Source organism: Pteropus vampyrus, unplaced genomic scaffold, assembly GCF_000151845.1.
Source record: "Pteropus vampyrus isolate Shadow unplaced genomic scaffold, Pvam_2.0 Scaffold184, whole genome shotgun sequence".
Classification (NCBI taxonomy): domain Eukaryota; kingdom Metazoa; phylum Chordata; class Mammalia; order Chiroptera; family Pteropodidae; genus Pteropus; species Pteropus vampyrus.
The window spans coordinates 1,952,069-1,972,972 of record NW_011888965.1 but is presented as its reverse complement, the minus strand read 5'-3'; the positions used below and the strand labels follow the sequence as shown (position 1 = coordinate 1,972,972).

The 20,904-nt window shown below is 35.5% G+C and overlaps 1 protein-coding gene across 1 annotated transcript in view; it reads right to left on the bottom strand.

Moving 5' to 3' along the window:
* DIAPH2 (diaphanous related formin 2) overlaps positions 1–20,904 on the bottom strand; it is a 791,459-nt gene that overhangs the window by 183,412 nt on the left and 587,143 nt on the right. The window lies entirely within an intron of this gene.

Below are 20,904 nucleotides of genomic sequence, written 5' to 3'. Positions count from 1 at the left end.
ATTATTGACATGAATGTTTACAGAATTAATAAATGCACTTTGTCCACTGTTGAGATATAAAACAGTTTTGATATACAAGGAAAGATTTAATATGGAAATATGGCTTAGCATGTATTTTACCACTTTATTGTACCTTCTTCCCTTACCCACAGAATGGAGACTAAAAAAACAAACAAACAAATAAAAAAAAAACAAAACAACAAAAAAAACTACTTCATAGGATATTGTGAGGAAAAATAAGATACACTTATTAAGTGCTTAGAACACTTAGTCTATGATGATGATGATGGTGGTAGTTATGGCAGTAACAATTACATCTAATGATGTAAAGTAATGGAATAATCAGCCATATTATCACAGGAAAGACATCTGTAAGTTCCTTACATACCAAGATCTTTAGGAATGCTCAAACATATTTCGAGCTATTGTCTGTTTTATTTTAGATAAATTATTTGTGGAACTCAAGTGAATCAGTACATTCCAGTAGATGGTATGGGATAAAGTTGAAGTAAACTGATCAGCTGGAATAATATTAACTTCCTTTGAGTTCAGAGAATTTACTAATAGAAAGACATATCAACTGCAAGTTTCTTCCACCAAGCTGTTTTGTTTCTTTTTTCCTATTATGATTGATTAAACATAGTTCATAGCATGTACCAACTATTTCACGAAAACTATTTTGTTCCAGAAACCCTAAAGAAAAGGACTCAATAACAAGAACACATCTATAAGACTTTGCCTGGAGGTGTCTACATTGAAATATTTTTTTCTTCATATTAGAAGACACAGTAGTTTAAAAAAGCCCTGAAAACACTTTCAGAAAAGCTTTGCCCTCCTTGAATTATTGGTACCTCTCCCTTCTACTGCCCTTGTCAGGCTGGCACAAAATGATCTAGCTCCTATAGATAAACTCAAAGACTATCACTTAAAATAAACTGGAATAACAGAAATATAGATTTAGAGCAAGATTTCTCAACCTTGGCACTATTGTCATTTTGGACTGCATAATTCTTTGTTGTAGAAGCCATCCTGTGCATTGTGACATTTGACAACACCCTTGACCTCTGCTCACTTGATGCTAGTAGCACCCCTCCCCAGTTGTGACAACCAAAAATGTCTCCAGAGATTACCAAATGTAGCCCAAGTTGAAAACTATTAACCCAGGGGGTTTCATAAAGATAATTTACTCACACACACACAAAAATGACAAAGTGCCTCCTCTGCTGAACTCAGCTTCTTTCCACAGATGTGGAAACTGCATTGCCAAATGTGTTTAAGTACTAGCCTAAGGTCACACGTTTATGTAATTTCAAAGTTAGGAATAGAATTCATATATCTACTCCTGATTTAGTTTTTGTTTTATTCTTCAAGAAAAACAAAGAGAATGTGATATGACAGCAAACTATAAGCAACCAAAGAAAAAATAGATGAGACTTTATCAAAACTAAAAATTTTATCCATCAAAGGACACTGTCAAGAAAGTGAAGAGATAACCCACAGAATGGGAGAAAATATTTGCAAATCATTTATATGAAAAGAATATATAAAAACTCTTACACCCCAACAATAACCCAATTTAAAATGGGCAAAGGGTTTGAATAGATGATATTTCTTCAAAGAAGATATACATATAGCCAATAAGTACACAAAAAGATGTTTGACATTATTAATCACTAGGGAACAGCAAAGCAAAACCACAGTGAGGTACCACTTCACACCCACCAGGATGGCGGTAACAACAACAACAACAAACAATAATAATAATAACAAATAATAACAAACGAGGATGTAGACAAAGTGGAACTCTGCATTACTGGAATGAATGTAAAATGGTTGAGTCATTTTGGTAAACAGTTGTTTAAAATGTTAAACAAAGAGTTATAATATGATCCATTATTTCACTCCTATACCCAAGAGAAAACACATGTTCAAACAAAAACTTATACAAGAATGTTCATAGCAACATTTTTTCTAATAGCCAATAAGTAGAAAAAACCCATGTGTCCATCAACTGATAAATGGCTAAACGAAACGTGGTATTTATACATATAATGGAATATTATGCAACCATAAAAAGAATAAAGTACTGATATATGCTGCAACATGGATGGACCTTAAAATATTATGCTATGTGAAAGAAGTCAGACACAAAAGGCCACATGGTATGATTCCACTTGCATGTAATGTCCAGATTTGGCAAACTCATAGAGACAGAAAATTAGTGGGTATCAGGGGCTGGGGGCTGGGGGAGTGGAGAGTGACTGCTAATAAGTATGGAGTTATTTGGGGCTGATGAAAACATTCTGGAATTAGATAATAATGATGGCTGCACAACCCTGTGAATAAAAACTACTGAATTGTATACTTCAAAATGGTATATTTTATATGTAAATTTTATCTCGATAAAAATTAATAAAATGAAAAAAAATAGATGTTTGAGAAAAGCAGGACTGAAATAAAATTGTGACTTAAAAAAAAGAGAATGTGAAAAGGCAACATATATGCAGGCTCTGATACTAATAAGTTGTATGATCTTTGATAAGTAACATAAGAGGCGAATAATAAAGAAGAGACGAGAGGTTAATGCTGTGTATATTTTATTATTGATCGAAAAATCTCTGATTTGGTAAATAGCCCACCCTGGGTGAGCTCTTTTATTAGCAATCTAATGGGCTGTTTAGCTGCTGAGTGCTGTCATTTATTATGAAGATGGAAAAAAAAACTGGTAACTTGCATTTATATTTCTTCCTTGTTCTTATAACAGCTACTCTTTCACAAAAATATATTATATGCCAGGTGTTTTAAGTAAATGATTTCTAATCTTTATAGAAAGTCTACAAAATATTTATTATTTGTTTTCATTTTACAGATGATGAAACTTAGGTTTAGGTAGGTTAAGTGAGATGCCTGAGACTACTCAACTACTTAAGTACCAGAACCATGTATGTTCATTTACACTACCATAATGTCTTTCAGGTAGAGTTGCCAGATAAAATACAGGACACTCAGTTAAATTTGAATTTTAGATAAACTATGAATTATTTTTTAGTATTAGTATGACCCATACAATACTTGAGCTATACTTATACTAAAATAATAATAATAATAATAATAAATAATAATGTAATATTTGGGACACATTGATACAAAAATTATTCATTAGCCATACAATACCTGTGACAGACTTATACTAAAAATGTCATGTAATATTTAGGTCACCTTGATACTAAACAAAATATTCATGGTTTATCTGAAATTCAAATTTAACTAGGTATCTATTTTTATTTGATAAATCCATCAATCCTACTCCCAGGATTCTGCTGAGTTTTTTATAGGCATCTTTTCACAGACTAAGAACCTCTATGCAGAGAGTAGAATGATTACAAAAACATACACATAAAAGCCCAAATCTTAACCATATTTTAAGAACAGAAATGTTGATATAGATTACTGATAGGCATTATGGAGTTCAAGGACTTGAATCATACTATTTCTATAGCATTCTCCATATACTTCTTTCTTTTTTATTTCTTGAAAATAGAGTAAAACTAAAAAATAATGTTTATATAAAAATCTAAACCAATACAATTTGGGGTAGAATAAGTCAATAATTAATATCAAACAATTGCTAATTAAGAAATTTGGCATATGTAAACAGGTTCAATTTCTATATGAAAGAGAGGCTTGCAACTGGCACTATGAAACCAACGTGAAGTTAGATATAGGAAACGATGAAATGGACCAAGTAATAGGTCCATCAGTTTACATCTCAAATGTTCCAGAAATAGATTTAACTACAAAATAACCGCATGCTTTGAAATGACAGGTGTAATCCTAAAGAGACCAAATGGAAGAGGAAAATAATTTCTATGGTTTGGCATTAATGAAAATTAATGAAAGCATCTACAAAGGCATATATTTTTCAAGCCACACGGACCGTGAAGTATGACTCTGGTCCTGATGTCATCAGTTCTGCCTTCTTGAAGAGGTCTCATGCTGACAAGAAGACCCTATTTCTCTGGGTGTTTTTTACTCTTTGGCTCTGGCTTTAGGAAATTAGGGGTGGGAAACACGTGCCTGTTTAATTCTCCCTTCTTAAGAAAAAATAATTTAAAAAGGAAAGGGAAAGCTTAACTATGGTTTCATATCAACAATCTTGAGTTTTACTAGACTGAAAGATAAGACATTTCAAGGCTTGGTTGAATGCTCCTGAAAATGTGAAATCTGACAGAGAGAGAATTCTTTTGAGGGTTGAGATATTTTCTTGTCATTTTAATTCCTATAAAACAAAGTCCAAATAATTAAAAGATTAAAAGCAATAAGAGCAAATTTAAGTTCAGTGTTTTTTTTTCTTTTTTAAATCCCCTTAAATAATTGACTGTGATTAACAACACTTTATATTTGTCAAGCCTCGCTAAACATTTTAAAATACTAACTCATGAGTACTTAAATATCATCCCTCAAGGAAGCATCAATCATTACTTCTTAGGGCTGGGAATACTAACTGATTAGATTCTGTCAATGTACAGTACTGTGTTCTGTGAAAAGGATGCTAATTGAGAAAGTGTTTTGGTAGTAACCTCAAACAAGATAAGAAACATTTACAGAAAAAAGTCTGTTTTACTGGCATATTTATTTTTCAAGAGCCGGAAAAAAAGACAAAAGGAACAAAATAGATAATGTGTCTAGGATTTATTGCAAAATAGAATCACTAACCTAATTTTAAATCTCTCACTGAAATCTCTATTGCCTCGCTGAGAAATATGAATAAATTAAAAATCTTATTTCCCTTGCTGTACATAATTAATGAATGAGACCTATGGACTAAAAATGTCATATGCAAAAAAGAAAAAACAAAGAAAAAAGCTCGTGTAAATGTTAAGGTCTCTCATTTATTACAATTAAACTCTAAGAAATGGATAAAACTGGTTCAGAAAATTCCAAGGGGCTCAGATGCCAGCCTCATTCATGTCAGGTCTACATGAAGAAAGCATCTTCCAACTTTGTTGTGATATCTGAAAACAAAAACTACCACCACCGAAAACCATTCCTTACTTTCATTGTCTTCAGTGGTTTACTATCCCAGTGCTGACTGCAGAAGCACTTTGCAAGTACTGTGATCTCACTGAAAGCTGAATATACGTTTGAGGGATGGAGAAGTGGAGAAATTGGGAAGGAAAATGGATCTTGGAGTCAGATAAACCAGGTTTCAAATCTAAGCTTCCATCACTTATCGTAGATACTGTGTGACCTTGAACAAGTTAGTTACTTCATCTCTTTGAGCTTTAGTTTCCACATATGCAGAATGGAGATACTCAAATCATTTGGTTGTTAAATAGATTAAGGGGAATAATGTTCATATAAAACACTGAAGTCAATGCCTGATGGAGAAGAAACAATACATGGTGGCACTGATTATTATGTGTAACAGAAACAGCTGAAAGTTTGAAGTGCAAGAATTTGGTCACGACATAAATGACAACATGTGTTTTCAATGGTTTATTCTGTATAATCCCCTCCCTCTGTTTTGGAAGTCCTGAGGATGTGATCTATGAGTAGAAACGTAGCATCTTGACACAGTCTACCTTTATAAGCATACTGGACATAATTTTTAATTGTACCATTTTACTGGTATCTAAAATATTTTTAAAAATCCATATATGTCACTATCACTTAATCCTCATGAAAAAAAGAAATTTATTCTTTTCTCTTTTGGGTTTTGGATCATCTTTGGGACCTGTGTGAATACACTTGGCAAGACTTGAGATTTATTATAGTATCAGAAGCTGTATGAGAGTAGAGTCATATAACCTTAAAAGAATGTAAATTGGAAATGTCCTGTGAACAAATTGATAACTCTGGTGCCAGAGGCATGCTGTGATCACACTGCTGAGTATTTCTTCATTCATCAAGGATGTTAGAAGAATTCACAAATGATACTGAGTCAAATCATTTGGCAACAATATAAAGAAACCTGGTCTGTATTATATTGGAAATCTTTTGATACACTAAACATGTGTGACTGAGATATTATTTTTCATGAAAACTCAATGAAACAGATGAAATTCTCTCCACATTTTTTATCTTGAACTGTCCTAGCACTTGATTCTCTTAGCTTTAATCAAACTGTGACTTTAGAGGGTATTTTTTTCACTTTCTTTGTTTCATGTTAACCACTTTAGAATTTTCAAATGTTTCTTTGAATCACCTCTTTCCAAAATAACACAGAACACTTAAAATTTAAATTAAAGAACTACTGACGAGGATACTGTAAATTTCTGTCTTTCCTAGGTAAGCACGATGATTCTAAGGCTTCATTTTTTATGCATTTTATTGATAAGACTTCTAAAAATTCCTGACCTATAATTTTATGCCCAGAGTAAAAATAATGGGAAAGAGGATATTTTGTTCTTTTGAAGTCAGGACCCATAATCCAAATATTCTAAGTAGAAAAAAGATACCCTTGTGAACATAGGATGACCTTTAGGAGATAAGATATCTGATTTAAATCCTAGTGGTCTAGTAACTATCACGCTTTATCCCTTGGCCCATTTGCTAAACTGAGCTAAGCCTCCTTCCCCAATCTGTGAAAGACCTCTACTTCAGTGTTGATTTGCAATTTAATGAGAAATTGCATATAAAGTCATTAAGTACAGTACCTGGCACATAGCGAGTGTTTAATGAATGGTTGTGGTTATTATTATTATTCCACACTTGGACAATACCAATACCTCATGCAATTCAGGGACTGTACTCCACTTCTCCCAGCACAAGAGCATGACCACATATGTTCATGTACACTGGGAAGATGTTCTATATCCTTTTTGATATAGAACTTGTAGTATCAGGTAAAAATATGAAGAAACAAAAGACATTCTCTCTCATATTCATGAACTTTAAACAGATAACAGGAATTGCCTTGAAGAGCCATGAGAAAAAAAGATATAGATAGAAAGAACAAAAGGAAGTTTGGGGAAAGAATTCCTGTGTTTAGTATGCCACATTGGACAAATCTAAGAAACAAAAACATCCTAGAATATTTTGTTCTGTGGACTGATAATGAAATTCACACATCATCTTACTTAAGATTCAACACACTTTATGGGACTATTGGCATAAACTGAGGAATAAAGTTTCCTGGGGGAAGGTTGTGGTTTTTTGTTTCTTTTGTTTTGTTTCCATTGTTATTGTTTTTTTTTTTTTTTTAATATCTGGAGTTAGTTCTATCATCTCTCTGAGAAAATAAAGCACAAACTATAGGTAAAGGCCATTTGATTTGAAAATTAGAAGTTTGCTTTTATTTCTTTTGTGAGTATTTATCTCAGGATGTGGCATCCACTTGGTCTGCCTGAAGGTTTATGGAGGGGTCAGGAGAATTAGCCTACTCTCAGGTCTCCACCCCAGGCCTTGCTAAGTTTTTTCACACTTTTCCTACTTTTACCCATAGGAGGCTGCTGGTCCTGCGGGAAAGCCATCTACTGAAGGATTTCAAATAGAAGATGAATGGTACAACCTTTTTGCTTGCTGGCGGGGCTGTCATTTAATTCCAGGCATAACAGGATGCAAAATAGGTAGAGATGGAAAGGCTGTCCAGACCAGCGAACCACGGTTATAGCGGTATTGCTGGTTCCCTGTCCCAGAGATATCTTGAAAAGACAATGAATAGGAAAGGCAATTCTATATATGATGCCTTTTAACCATTTTATATAAAAAAAAAATCCTTAAAACAAATTCTTCTTCCTTCCCTTCTACTCTGCTTCATATAGACAGATACCCAACATACTCTTTGAATTATTTTGACAGTTAGTGACACTTTTGCAATTTGCTGCCCTTGCCTGCAACCACGGATAAGAGTTTTGGAAAACACAAGTCCCAGTGTAGGTTACCACTAACTGATGTGTGACATGGGCAGAGTCCTCTATTTGTTAATACAAGTGGATGAAAATCCTAAAGAATACCAAAAGGCAATAGTAAATCAGGACTCATGCTCTTCCAGATCTTTCTCACTACCATTTTAAAATGATCATGTCAGGTTACAAATGGGGAAGATGTGAGCCAAGATGAGTTTTTCAGCATTTGAACAAAGACTCAAACACCCAGGTTATTTGAAAAAAAAAAAAAAAAAAGCTTACGTAAGATGGTGACAAGATTCATGAGATTTTCAACTGCAACTGGGAACAACTTAAGGCTTTCCATTGAAGAAAGTAAAAATCCTACACTTTAATTAACATAAAACATTAGATATTCCTTTTCTATAGTTTTTCACTGTGTTTAAAGGGCATGTCGGATTGAAGGAGTCACGACAAATGCTCTGGGCAAAGAACTTTCAGCTGCAGCAACTACATTCTAAGAATCAATATCTCTAAAGATGTTATCAGTACTACAATATCGTTAAACTTTTTCTTTCCCAGAGATTTCCACTTATTATGGTACAAGTGACCTATAGGGTTCCTCTTATGCAAGATCTCATGAATATTTCACTAACCAATCAAATATGGTTGTAACTGAGAGGTATAACTTTCTCACTGGGGTAACTGAAACCTTGATCAGCCTACTCCAGTATGTAGGTGTCTCAGTAATGGACACTGAACACATGCATTGATACTGCAGTTAGATGGAAACTAAACTTGTGTTTATTAACCTATATAAATACGATATGAATAATAGAGGTATAATGGGTCATAATAGAGGTATAATGGGTAACCTGATGAACCTAATCAAACAAAATGTACATTTTCTGCCCTCTTAGATTCCTGATATATTATGTCTCAGTCTTCCTATAGAACGAATTGTTTTTTCTCTATCTCCTTTCAAGACTACACTGCCCTCTCACACTTCAACTTTTGCCTTCTTCTAAAGCTCTGTCCTAATCTCTTTTCCTCTCCTTTCTTCCTTCTTCTTTCTGTCTATCTGTCAAAGAATCCATTTATTCCTACACAGAATTGAAGAAAAGAAAGCCCTTCCGACAGCCGACAACGTTTTATGTGATCTGGCTGCCTACTGCTTCTGTGACCTCATATTCTCCTCAGTCCTTCTGTCCCAGCCCTCTGGTCTCCTTTCTTCAGTGCCTTTACATTTGCATTCCCTCTGCTCTCAGAAAACTCTGTCAAGTCTTTGCTTAAATTTCTCCTCATCAGTGAGGTCTTCCCTGACCACCTTACATAAAATAACCCCTCAACAAACTCCCTAGCTCCCTCTTCTCTACTGTAGTCTTTATAACATAAAAAGGTCAAAACCTAGTGAACTTCAGATACTCTTCACATTTTCCAAGAATTAGCAGCTGAGGCTAGTCGATTTATGTAACAATGGTTTTCAGCCTGGGAACTCTCAAAACGTTACCAAGAACATCTCTACACGTAATTCCTTGTACACCTACCTCCTATTTCTTTATTGTGGAAAAATCTTAGTGGCCTTGAAATAAGCATTACCCACCTTCGAATTGTAGTTTTTTTTCCTAATCATCCACAGGTTATGGTTCACTGATCTCTACAGTCATTTTCTTAAAAATGCCATTGCTTAGTATTTCTGAGGCCTGGTATCCATGACATTTGTCACACTGACATAGATCAACACTCTGCAGTGAAAATTCACTTGTGTAGAGATTAGTGTTTACAAAGAACCTCCAAAGATTAAAAAGATGTGTTCTAATTTTGAAAATGAGTCTGTTTTGAATGAGATGTTTGCAGGATTCACAAACCGCCATATTACACTGCTTTTCTGATGATCTTTTGGTTTAAGACAAAACTGTCTCAGGTTCAGGTGGAAGGTTTATATGAAAAGTTCCCTGAGTTTATTTTTATAAATGACTCCCTTTTGGCAGAAGGAAGACTCATAGAAGAAACTGATCTGCTGCAGGTGAGGGAGCCAGTTAAGTAAATTCCAGTATATGTTCAATGAAGTAGCCCTCTTGTATTCAGCACAACCAGCTTACTGTTCAGCCTCCTTAGGAAAAAAATAAAAAATTAATGGATCGTTCACATGCTGTACATATCTGGAGGTCTGACAGACAAATAGATCTTGGCATACCAGTGTGTTCGCGAAGAGAATTGCAAAGGTAAATTATTGAAAGTGAGAAGAAAAAAAAAAGACTATTATGTGCAAATCCTCTTAGATATTAAACTTGCAGTTGGTTACAAAGCGGTCATGCACCGATAATGAAGGCTGGCTGTGATCCCCAAGGCCTTCTTTTAAAATTTGCCTTACAACTGCAAAAACATGTGATCTTAAGTTGGAGGAAAAACTGCCTCTCCCATCACAGTCTATTAGAATGCTGAAGTCTGATTAGCTAGAAATTAATCCACAATCTGTAGCATGGAAAAGGTTTCAGATGCTGCAGGTTTCTGCAGACACATTTTTCTTGGTAGGTATTTGAGTATCCCTCTTTCCATCTGAGAAAGAAAAACAATTGAGTTTGACATGTATCTATGGGCTTCTACTTGATTAAAATCTACTAAGCACTTTGAGCGTGTACAGGAAGTTAATCTATAAGTTTTTTTTTTAAATTATCTTGAACCAAAGGAACAAAATAAAACTCTAAAGAGAATGATACAATATTTTAATAGGAAAAAGTCTTAAAGAGATATGGGTGGAATGAAAGGACAAAAACAAGTGGTATGTTACAGGTCTGAGAGCTGAGTTTACTACCTTATTACTGTCACCATCTTAGAAGATGGAAGAGGCAGCACAATCAATAAGTTTTTGATGAGACCAATTTGGTGGGTTGAAAAGCACCTTGGAGACTTGGGTAAGAAAATCAAATTACCTTGACAAGCAGAAACATAGACTCAGAACAGGAAGATCCCTCAAAAACTGCTTGCTCTGGTCTTCTGCCTGTGAATAGGGTACCTTGACCTCCAGTAGGAACCTGTGCAGATTACTTAATCACTTCTAAAAGAAAATACTTCCTTATGTCTAACTAAAAGCTGTCAGTTTCTTAAACTCACATCTTATCTATTGGTCACTGAGAAATAGAAACCTGATCAATATCTTCCTTAACATTTTTTTCAGAGAGATGTAACTTGTCCCCAGGACAAGTGGTGCAGGACAAACATAAAGGTAATCGTCAAAAGCAATGCAGGAAATTTTTTTGTAGGATAAAGGTGGGGATAGGGATGGGGTCAGAGAGGCCCTTAGGAAAATTTGTTTGGACTCCAAATTAAGCCACTCAATACCATTTTCTAGAATAATAACTCTCATCGAGAGTTCTTTCTAAAAATTTGATAATGTTTAGGTTTTCTTCTGGGTCTTCTCTTTACTCGTTGGACATTACTTTTTAAATTATAGGCTTCTCCATCCTCATACACCTCCCCCCTCCCCCCACACACACAAAACAGACAAAGCTGGAACAAAAACCTAAGAGACGGGCTAGCCAATATCTAGTGTAAGGATATCCCGTTTTCTATGCTCTAATTCTCCTAACATATCATAGCATTTGTTTTCTAACATTTTAAGGTGCAACTGTAAACTTATAAGATTGGTTCTAAAATATCTGTTGAAACCGTGAATCCTATCATTCAAATAACTACCCTGGGAACCATAAACTTATTTTGGTGAGGGCCCTTGTTCTGTGATTGGAAATGCTCTTTCAGAATTAACTTCTGAATCAAATGAAATCAGTCTCATTATTTTAGATTTGCAATATTTTTGACCAGAGATTTTGTTACCCAGTTTGATCATACATCTTATTTATAAAATTTGGCTCGCTATCACTTTTGGCTGTTTTCGAAAATCAAATCCACTCTTAAATTGCAAAGATTTAGTATCCCTGAAAAGATCTAAAGCACATGCTACTTAATAACCCTTAGGGAAAATCCAAAACGGGCATTTCCGAAATATTTAGGGTAATGTTATTATCTTTCAATTATGATGCTACACATTTCCAATTTGTCCTTAAAAAATAGTCACACCTCATATACTGCTGATTCATGGTTAGTATTTTTCTCCTGAGAATCAAAAATCTTTTTCTAGAGAATTTGTGCATGTTCCAATCTCTATGCTATCTGCTTGATGCCCTTAATTATTTTATATTTTATTAATTCCTAAATGAACTTGATCTTATTTCTGAGAGAACATACACATCCAAAAAAATATTAATGAACTGTTAGAAATCCCTCTGGACATATTGCCATTGCTGTGGGGAGATAGGGAAAGAAAGAAGAAGCCAAAGAAGCAGAAAATTAAGACAAATGCAGCCTTATTTGTATCCAGTGACTTGTACCCTCAGGAAACATTCAGGAAATCAGGAAACATTCATTCATTGCATATCTACTACCATATATTGTCACATACTGTTCTAGTTCCTGGGGGATCAACAGTGAGCATTACAGACAAGATTCTTGTACTCCTGGCACTTAGGGGTTATCCAAAGTAGCACTAGAGTGTTCATACTCTCTTAGTCAATTTCCAAGACTCACTCACCTAGAACACTGTCTTACTGTCAGTTGAAATAATATTCTAGAGTCTAGGATCTAGATCCTGTTTTCTTGGATGGGGAGCACAGCATAGGGTATGCAATCAGCATTAATGTAATGGCCATGCGGAGAGCCAGAGGAGAGAAAGAACAATTAGGGAGATCGTTTTGTAAATTATATAAATGTCTTAACCAATGTACTATATACTTGAAATTAATAAAATAAAATAAAAAAAAAATGAATGCCACATGGGAGGGAATCAAAATCATAACAGATAAAGAGAGATTTCTTTCTCTTGGACTACAAAGCACCATCCCTTTCACAGAAGTAAATTAAAACGGTTTTGCTCAATTTGCTTTTCACAAAGCCATCTTGATTGCCAATCAGAACTCTGTTCTTCTAAGTAGAAGGTGATTGTTTAATGAATTATTGTCCTACCTTCCAAGATACTGACAGCAAGATGTCCTTACAGAAATTATGGGGTAGCACATTTTCCTTTATTGATGTTGTCTAAACAATCACAGTAATTTTCACATGTAGAGAAACATATGCATATATAACACTACATGACTAGTGGAAGGCAAACAATGCAAGTGAAAAAGGGAGCACTGATGAGGCATGGAAAAGAATGGCAAACCAGCCCCTAGAGGTCACAGCAGCCCTGAAATTAACCTGACACTTCTATGCTATATGGTTGGTAAGGAAAATGTCATTTTCTTTAATCAGAAGAGAGGACATACCTTTAAAACCTCTCCTCCCTCAGATTAAATTTGAGACCCCAAGGACTGCTTTACTAACCATCTCTACAAGATGCACTCATCCTTTCTTATATGTGATGTTAATATATCTGTTAAGTATTTAACATGCATTCAGATACTCATATATTTCCTTTATGTACATTTGCTTCGGTCTTGGCTTAGTTTAACAGCCTCTGAAAGGGCAGGTGCTGTGTTGGTTTAGTTTGCTTCATGTGTGATATATCCAGGTAAGCTCTCTTAACTATAAGTTGAATATTAGCACCTAATACAAAGGAGGCATGCAATAACTGTTTCTTAATTCATGAAGACGGTCATATTTAATTTAGTGTAAATACTAGCTTTGCACATGTAATAACATTCTTATTTGGGTTTATCCTTTTTGACACGTTGGCCTTTTTAAAGAGCTGTGCTTAATTTATGGATGGGACAACTTTAAGGGCAGAGACAGATTTTCCAAGAAGCTAATGAAGCAAAAGCATTAGAACTCCTCACCTGGCCATATGTTTTTGTAAGATTTGTAAAAGATATTTTTATATTCTTTTTCTTAAATGGTTCCTCTCACCTTGTATACATGCAGGCTTCACCAATGTAGATCCTCCTCTGTTTAAGGGGGATATATAAAAACCTGAAAAGACATCTGATAAAGAATAAGTGCTACAAATTTGAGAAATGCCAAATTGTAAAGCAAAGATGGATAATTAGGCTCAGGAAAGATGGGATTAAGGGATATAACTATATCTATGGACATGAATTGGATATTTATTTAAAGGACAAAGCTTATCAGTTATGTTCTATATTTCTAGAAGGCAAAATAATAAGGCCTGAATTTGAATTCTAAGAAAAGAAACTCAGAATTAAAAAGAACTTTACAGTAAGGATGGCACAATAGTGGAACCAAGTCAAATTATGAAACTACTTTCTCTAGTAACATGTTTGAAAGATTAACTAGTTAGTTGCTAAAGGGGTTGGGAAATATGTCAGGAGCCTGAATTATGAGATAAATCCGCAGAGAATTCCTCAATTTCTACTCTAGGATACTTTGGCTGTGTGGGTATATGAGTCATCAGTTTATTAAAACAGAATAAATAAAATGGATACACAATTTCATGTCTCTCTTTGACACCATGAATCTGAGGTTGTTATATATAGCCAAAAAGAGCTGATCTGTGAAAATGTCAGGAAATTGGGTTTAGATGGGGTAGAGATTGGAATCAGAGATATTCTGCTTTAAGATCCCCTTTTCAAAACTAGAAATAATAAGGACATTGTTATATAGCTGTGATTGCATTCTGGGAAGCAAGCCATTCCATCTGTAGATGAGCACTGTAGTAGCTACATTCCACAATGTAAAACCCATCTCACTTGTGATTATATCCTTGATCATGACCTAGATTTGGTCAAATATCACTGCTTACTTACTGATGGGAATATTCTTTCCTCACTATGCTAATGATCTACTGCCCTCTACTTTACCTCCTTCCTCCCTGGGTACTATACTATTATTTATAGAGGAGTTTTCTGGCTTCATCATGAATCTTCTGCTTAAGTTGCCTTATTTATTGGTATAGAGGGATTTTGCCATTAGGCTTGATATGCTGGACAAATAACTTACTAGGAGATTTAGAGATTTTGTAGACACATTGGATTTTATATCCTGTACAAAACTTTGCAATAATAAACACCACGTTTTAGATTTGACTTCTTTCAATGTGAATTTCTGTATGCCTTTTTGACTCATAGGTACTCAAGTACAATAAAATATCAATGTTACTTTCTGCATATTGTGAGTGTTTATACTTAAGTACTTAACAAAGGTAAATTATAACACTATAATATACTTAAGAGATTAATGCGACTAGATTTTATTTTTTAAAACGTATGACTACTTCTCTTCCTTTAAAATGCAGGCACTCCCCAAAAGAGAGTAATTGAATTTTTTTATTCTCTTCAAAGTATCTTTGAAGGTGTCAAGACTTAGAGAAGGTGGAAAGATCAGGTATATGTTTGAAGAACAGTCCTCTAATGATTTGTATCATAAAGAGAAAAAAAATCCCAGAGACATAAGTGGGAAAATAGCTGACTATGGATAAATAATGAAGATTTAAGGGGTCGTAGTCAGTCACAGAAAATACTAAATCACAAAGTGATGCTGACAAATGAGAGGCTGAATGCCAAAATATACAAGTCAAATGGAGTAAATATAAGGTACATGCTGTACCTACTGAAAGCTCTGCTCAAGAGTTACACGTGGAAAATGGAGTACATTTTAACATCTCACAATTTAGAGCGATGGGGTGAATGTAGACAAGTTTAAGTACTTTAGTCAAATTCCTGTTGAAACAATGTTGATGAAGAGTCAAAGGAGTCATTAATATAATGAAAAGTTTTGAAAAACTGGCAGAGGGAGAACAGGGTGAGGAGGGAGGAGAGATAGAACAGCTAGAGGGCTTTGAAGCACTTGATACAAAAGGCCATTTATTATTAGATTTCTAGCACAGGAGGAACATGACTATCAGTTACAAATATAGTTACTGATCAATAATATTTGCTGGCTACCTCTATATGCCATATACTGTCCTCTGCGATAAAAATTTAAAGACAAGTGAGATATATTTACTGCACAGGAACTCACAGCATAAAGAAGAAGGCAGATCTGCACATCACCACTTATAATGAGTGCTACAGCACATTAAAAACATGATATGGGCATACAAAATAGGGAACAATTAATTCTCCCAGGAGTTGGAAAGGAAGTATTAGGAAAGACGTAATAGAGAAGGCATCCATTCAATGGAGTCTTCAAGGATGAAAATGATTTCACAGTGGAAGAGAGATTATGAGCATGACTGTATTTCAAAAAGAGAAAAGGGATAGTGTTTGGGGGTAGTTAGAGTGCCAAAGGTTTCCAAATGCTGGTTTAGACTTTACTATCACCCATGAGAGGCCATTAAGATTTCTGAGAAGGTAAGTGTCCCAATGAGATCTATGCTTTAGAAAGAAATATCTGGCAGTGGTATAAAGACTGTTTGGAGGATGCTAGGACTGAAGTCAGATGACTGAAAAGATTGTTGCAGTAGTCTAGGGGAGAGACAACAAAAATCAAAACTAGGACAGCTAAAGTGAGGATGTTTCAGGCAGAGTCAACATAAACTTGGAACTGAACAGATGTGAATGGTGAGGGAGAAGACATCAAGTTGTGCCATTAACCAAAACAGAGAACATGGGAGGAAGTTGGGAAAAGATGTAATGAGTTTTATTTTGAACATGCTGAGCTTGAGACAGTTGTGCGGAATCTAGTTAGAGGCCTCCAACAAACAATAAACTTGTGTCTAGAGCTGAAGAGTAAAAATCACAAGTCGAGATAGAGTAGAAATCATGAGGAATGGATATGAATTGCCCAGAAAAAATTCTGTAGGACCAAGGGTAGATCCTTGGTAATGTTCATATTTAAGATCGAAAGATGGAGACTCAAAGAAATACACTGAGGAGATATTTCAAATGAAAATCAAAACCAAGAAATCCTGGCCTCATTATGATAAAAGATTATTCTACTGATGAGGTTAAATGGGTATCGTACTATTAGGTAGTGAGGGAAAATATGGAATATAAAGCATATCTTGTGTTCCTAATATAATATAGGCACTACATGTGTTTTGTTTGTTTGTTTCCAGGGATGTGTAAGTGAGATCAGTAATACAGGCTAAGCATGTCTTGGGTCTCACACACTAAGGCTGGGTTCAGCCCCTGCAGTCATCTTGCCTAGTATGCAAGATGAGTGCAGTATTTCTGCCTCAGAGACCACATATAAAGAAGTGAATGTCACCTGGAAAGGAAAGGAGAAATCAATAACCAAGCTGATGCCACATCTCTTCCAATGAAACTCCAAATTCTTATATTCTCAAAAGCTATCCCCTCTTAAGGAATGGCTGTATTTGAAAGTTAAAAAACAAAGAGACTGTATCTGTTTTCTATGAGCTCTATATCAGAATTTCTCTCCAACATCCTTGTTTGCATGCTCTATGTCAAGGATACATAAGCTTTTTTTGTAAAGGGCCAGACAGTAAATATTTTTAGCCTTGTCGGTCATATGGACTCTGTCTCTACTCAGCACTGCTATTTTCGTGTTAAAGCAGCCACAGACGATACATAAATAAATGAGCATGGCTGTGTGCCAATACAACTTTATTTACAAAAATAGAAGACAAGCTGGATTTGGCCCCTGGGTCACAAACTGCTGATCATTGATCTTTATCACGGGGAGGCCATTACCAGAGGATGCCCAACTGGAAAACAAAAATCGTAAAGCTGGATTGCGAGACCACAACAGACAGGTTAAGTTGTGGAATGTCCTTGCAGAGGAGGGTGGAATACTCGACCCAGGAAGATGAGGCAGTCTCCTACATGACGTTCTTCCAGAGATATAAGAAAAGCTACCTTTCCCCCAAATATTTCCTCTATTGGCTAACCAAGCTGCAAGAAGTTCTTGACAGCAGAATTGCTCTCCTGGATTGAGGCACTGTCCTGAATTTAAAGGGCATGATTGTAGCACAGACTGAATGACACATTAGTACTGCATTAGTTTATCAGATGGACTAGCTGACAGCTAGCAGAGAACAATGATCAAGGCGAAAGGAATCCAAGATGAGCTAAATATCTTTGTAAGTTCCTTATAATTTTTCATACTTTTGGCACTAAAAATATGCTTTTACTCCACTACATGCTTCGCTATACATGCCATCTTTTGTCAAAGCTTCCTGTCTATGAATTCATTTTGGGATGTTAATGTCTATCTTCCGAAAGAAGGTATCTGAGTTACCTTGGGGAAGAAGCAATCACTGAGGTTCAATTAGTATTTGTCCAGAGTACTATTTTGCTTTGTTTTGTTTTCTCTTGAAGAGGGACAGGTGTTAATTAACAAGGACAGGAACCATAGCTTTAGAAATAATATTAGGAAAAGGAGAGACATTTTTTCATGAATTTCTTCTTTTAAGTTTTGAATTTCACCTGTGTGTCTAAAAGTATTCAGTGTGCCATGCTTCTAGGTATAGATCTCCCTTTGCATATCCTCCATATTCCAGAAGATAACGTTACAATACTTTAGATTAAATGATAAAGCCCTTGGCAAGACTCCTTCTCTCAAGTGGGGTAGAATTAGTTTTTACTTCTCCTAAATAGCATAAGGATACACCACTTATGATATAGATAAGGTTTGTATGAAATTCATCTTAATTACAAGAAGTAAAATCTAAACAGGAAAACTCAGTAATTCCTATATTTAAGGAAAAAGCTATAATGACAAAATCTAAATCTTAATTTAAAATACTGATTGTACAAGGAACTTTATAACCAATACTTAAACCTTTCAGCCACTGCCATTCTATTTGACACATTTTTTCTTTCCATAGCACTTATGATGTACTAACACATGATATAATTTTCCTAATTATGTTTACAGTTTATTGTCTCAGTTTCCCCATTACAAATTAAGCTCCATGAGGGCAGAGATTTTAGTAAACCAAACAGAGCCAGTGGTTAAAACAATGTCTCTAATTTAGTAGGCACTCAATAAATATTTGCCGGATGAATGAGAAAAAGTAAGCAAGTAAGCGCGCCAACAGGAAAAGCAGAGCTATCTTTTATAAGTATATTCCAGCTAAAGACAGAAAACAGGGAAAGATAACTTGAAAATAAATGAATACTGTTTTCTATTTACATTTCTATTCCCCCATTTTTTTTTAAAAAAAAGCTATTCAAATGAACACAGTGTACATTTCACAAATACATCTCATTCATTTGTGTTTTGTCAGTTTGGAACTTTTGACAATTCGAACAATGCTGAAGAGTAATGTACTTTTGTTCTGTCTCTTTTATAGAAACTGTTAGTTGCTCGCCTTAATCCATCCAACATCTGCCTTCTAGCTTGCTGGCCATGTCCTAGATTGCTTTAGCTACATACTCTCTACACAGCCACATGCTCAGGGAAGGGCGCCTGCTCCCCTCCCAGGGGTGAATCGTGATTAGCTGAAGATTTTCCTTGATGATGATTAGTTTAGAGATGGGTATGTGATCCAATTCTGGACCAGGAGATTTGAACAAAAAGATCTGCCCAGTTTTTCTCCTTAATGAAAGAAGCTTCAAGGAAGGCAACACCCCTTTCTTTGTTAGATATCAGATTTGCATGTGATGCCTGGAACAACTGCAGTCATTTTGGAATCATGAGCCAACATGCCAAGGATAGCAGAGTGGAAATATTTGGAAAATATCTGAGGTCCTAGATAATATCACTAAACTATTAAATTAACCAATCCTGTAACTGCCTTATGTCTGTGAGACAGGACATCACTTGTAAAATTCTTAATCTTTTAGCAGGAAATGAAATGGGACATCTCTTGCAGAGTTAATCTTTTTTGTAAACTAGTTAAGTTTTCTTCCCTCCTTTCTTTGCAAAAAGGCTCCTTCCCTCAAATCCTGATAATTGCCCCGGTAACTCAGATCCTCTGGCTATTGATAAGGGTCATCAGCCTATTGTTAAGTAGAAATAGTGTTAAAACAAGGCAGGACCCTTAGAGTCTGAGGGGGGAGGGGACTTTAAGCCAAAGGTCTTTCTTTTTACTCTTTAAGAAATATATTAACCAAGCCTGTTTCCCTTTACTCACTTAATAGGCAAATGAATAATAGAAATTAATAGATGTATGATTTAAAGAACGAGTTTGTATCTTCTTTTCCTTGTCTAGGGATTGAGGTGGCACTTCAGCAGGAAACCCAAGATCCCACCCTGACTGAGGCAGAAAGGGAAAGAGCTCTGTGAAACCCCCATAGGCAGGAACTACACCCATTCTCAGCAGGAAGCAGATACAGAAGAAGAGACCTCATGTCCCTCAACATCCATACTAATAACGGGGTTCATGGCTCTTAGAAAAAAGGTAGGCAGGAAAGTTAGTAAGGGGGTTTCTGGTCTGCCTGCAAAGACACTGATGTCATCCTATCTTAGAAGGGGTCTGCCCTAATCCACCCACAATTAAGCAAGCCAGAAGGCATTTTTTTAACTCACACTGAGAAACCAATAGGCAGAGATTTAAGTACCAGTCTAAGCCAGTCACTCACACCTGTGCAATGAAGACCCCCAATAACCTTCAACTCACCTGAGTCTCATTATATCATCATTATAATATGATGCATATGCCCGGAAGTTCATTAATATCATTATAACAAACTGAATTCTGGGAACACACATGCGCAGAAAGCAAAATGATGAATCATTGAGTCCTGTTAGTCTTAGCTGTCAGTCAAGGAAGCCCACTCCTCTAAGAAAAGTAACCACCCACAGCAAAAAGGGATAAAAACCCTGAAGTCTTTGTTACCAGGCCTTTTGAGCCATGCTTCTCTTGCTCAAGGTCCGCTACCACATCTGGAAGTGTACTTTTCTTTCTAATAAAACTTTTCTTTCCTACTGTATTTCAGTGTCTTGCTCAATTCTTTGTTCGAGACATCAAGAACCTGGACAACTCACCAGGAGAGGACCCCACTCTCAGGTAACATCTACACTTCTTCTGATGTGTGAGAGTGAAACCATATTCTTAAGCTAATTTTAGTTATGCTGTCTATTACTTGGGAGCCAAAAGCATCCTGATAGACTATGAAAAAGAGCAAATACCAAAACACACTAGTCTGTTTAAAAGCAAAGTTAATGCAATTATTTTCAGGAGCTTACAAAAATACTTGAGAAACAACCTCTA